The sequence below is a fragment of the Oncorhynchus mykiss genome, chromosome 12 (assembly GCF_057628025.1).
Source record: "Oncorhynchus mykiss isolate SJ-2025 chromosome 12, ASM5762802v1, whole genome shotgun sequence".
Taxonomy (NCBI): Eukaryota; Metazoa; Chordata; class Actinopteri; order Salmoniformes; family Salmonidae; genus Oncorhynchus; species Oncorhynchus mykiss.
Window position 1 is genome coordinate 12,982,501 of NC_143033.1, and position 3,050 is coordinate 12,985,550.

Genomic DNA, 3,050 nt, shown 5'->3' on the forward strand with positions numbered 1-3,050 from the left:
ACACAAGGAGATCACTAAAATAATCACAGCATTCCGTTGACAATAAGAAATGTTTTACAGTAACTTTATGTCGACAGACCTGTTTCAAACACAACTGTCAAATTATCCAAATACTTGAAAGGCTCTTTTGGAATGTCCATTTCCTACATGATATTCAATGTAACGCTGACAACGAAACATTGCGATGAAGATGCTGCAAACAGCAATTATCACTTAAAATACGGAGCGCCGTTACTTGACTCTGACATGGCAGGCCTGCTCTTAAATCTACACTGTGTTGAAGCTGCCTAATGTTGGCACACATTGAAATTTGGTCAGCTATTATCAAACATTACATTGAGCTGTTACAAAATATTACACTGAGATACGTGAGGTTGGCAAAGAGATCGTGCCTGAGAGAGATAGAGAGAGAGGAACAGAGTATTTGTATAATTACTGGGCATGACTCTGAGAAAAGGAGCTGTGCTGTCTGTCGTTTAGCTGAATGGAATAGGAATGGATGGTTAGTTAATTAAATGTCATCTCTTTTTGACCCACTTACAGTTTTATGGTAATACAGTGTAATGGAACGTGTCTCAACTCACCCCGATCCATCCTACCCACTTCTATCTACACACTGACGGTTTGATGAGCACAAAATCGTCAGACATCCCCAGGACCAGAGAACCCTGCTGGACCAACACAACGTCGTGTCTAGTGAGAGAGTTCTGACCTGAGAAACGCTTACAGCAACACCTAATAGAGACATAGTTGTTGTTCAGACTGTGCATAGGATATTCCAACTCCTCCAGAAAAGAGGAAAATGACCTTTAAAAAACAGACAACAACTCATGGAATCGAGGGTACTGTGATGGGGCACACACACAACGCATGTAAACCAGACATTATTTAGTTGTTGTTGTATTGTTTGTATATCGTTGTATTTTACATTTGTGTGACTGTTCTTTCTATTTTGTACTTAACACTTTTTAAAACGTAAACTTCTTAAAACATTGTTGGTTAAGGGCTTGTCAGTAAGCATTTCACTGTAATGTCTACCTACACCTACTGTATTCGGCCATGTGACAAATAACATTTGATTTGATTGATTTTTTTGATTTGTTCAGTGTATCAGTGTTTTGTTACTTGTCATGTTTTGTGTTTTTTTTGCGGCCCCAGGAAGAGTAGCTGCAGCTTCTGCAAAAGCTGGTCGGGATCCAGATACACAAACAAACAAAACATATAGCCATATAAAATGCCTAAAATAATGAAGTGTGTATGTCACACCCTGATCTGTTTCACCTCTTTGTGTTTGTCTCCAGCCCCCTCAAGGTGTCTCCCATCTCACCTCATTTAACCCCTATGTATTTATACCTGTGTTCTCTGTTTGTCCTTTGACAGTTTGTTTTGTTCGTTCAGCCTACCAGCGTTTCCCCATGCTCCTGTCTTTTTCTAGTTCCTGTTTTCTGGTTTTCCTGGTTTTGACCGTTCTGCCTGCCCTGACCCTGAGCCTGTCGTTCTGTACCTTATGGACTCTGATCTGGATTACAGTCCTCTGCCTAAGCCTGACCTGTCATTCTGCCTGCCCCTGTTCTAGTAATACACTTTGTTACTTGACCTGTCATTCTGCCTGCCCCCTGTTCTAGTAATACACTTTTGTTACTTCGACACTGTCTGCATCTGGGTTTTCCCTGAAACGTGATAGTGTGGCTTCTGAACACACACTGGTTGTGTAATGTTGTGATGACTAACTGTTTAAGAAGTGTGTGATTATCGTGACATGGATCATCCGGATACCACATAGCCTGACCTCGATGAAGAGAGGAGCTGTCCCAAGAGGCACATCCTGATACCATATAGCTTGACCTCAATAAAGCTTTCAGTTTTACTGATGATCAAGAAACATGCCACATCTTACTAAAGCTCTCAGTCAGAGGTCTGAGACAGAGGAATAGAGGGGGCTCGTGCTTATTGTGACACTGACAATTCAGTGACAGTACATGATCTGACCACAATGAAGAGAGTTATGAGAGGGGCCTGAGAGGGGCTGGGAGAGAGTGGGAGGGGTTTGAGAGGGGCCTGAGAGGGGCTTGAGAGGGGCCTGGGAGGGGCCATATGTAAGCCAACGAATTAAAGGCTTTTTCTTTAGTGCATTGACTTATTGTTGTGGAATTTCAGTTTTACTAATGATTTTCAAGACACAAGCAACAGCTTATCGACCAGTCTGCTCTACAGTCAGATTTACAGTACATCTGTACAGAGCGAGGGCATTAGAAGGTCTTACCTGCAGTCTACAGTAACACAGTACTGCGATGATGCACAGTAAGATAACTGTAGCTTGAATACCCGCCTGTGATGACCACTGTCCCGGCTGTCATTCGAAATCCTCTCCATCAACAGCCTGCAGAGAAGAGAATGAAATAAACAGGGGAAAGAAAAGATGGAAAGAAAGAGAGACAGAGGAAGGAAAGAGAAAGAGAGATAGAGGGGAAGGGAAGGAGGGAGAGAGAGAGGGGAAGGAAAGAGAGGGAGGGGGGATGAAAGAAGAGTGAGAGAGAGAGAGAGAGAGAGAGAGAGGGGATATAGAGGAGGAGAGAGAGGAGAGAGAGACAGAGGGGGGAGATGAAAGAGAAAGAGATAGAGAGAAGGGAAGGGAAGAGAGAGACAGGTAAGGGGAGACGGAAGAAAGAGAGAGAGACGGAGGGAGAGAACGAGGATAGAGGGGGAGAGGAGCGAGGGAGAGACAGGGGGGAAGGAAGAGAGACGGGGCGGGAGAGAGAAAGAAAGAGAGAGGGGGAGAGGAAAGAGAGACAGAGAGGGGAGAGGAAAAGAAGAGAGACAGAGGGGGGAGAGGAAGAGAAACAGAGAGAGAGGGGAGAGGGAAAGAGAGAGAGAGACAGAGGGGGAGATGAAAGAGAGAGAGGGAGAGGAAAGAAAGCGAGAGAGAGGGAGAGGAAAGAGAGAGAGAGAGGGGGAGAGGAAAGAGGGAGAGAGAGGGGGAGAGGGAAATATGGAGAGAGGGGGAGAGGAAAGAGGGAGAGAGGGGGAGAGGAAAGATTGAGGGGGGAGAG

At 44.8% G+C, this 3,050-nt stretch overlaps 1 pseudogene across 1 annotated transcript in view; it reads right to left on the minus strand.

Annotated features, from left to right (window-relative positions):
• LOC110536783 (protein FAM163B-like) overlaps positions 1-2,357 on the minus strand; it is a 2,875-nt pseudogene extending 518 nt beyond the window's left edge. Inside the window, exon 1 of the transcript XR_016484879.1 lies at positions 2,264-2,357. The product of XR_016484879.1 is annotated as a protein FAM163B-like (transcript). The remainder of the gene's footprint in view (positions 1-2,263) is intronic.
• Positions 2,358-3,050: the final 693 nt, after the last annotated feature.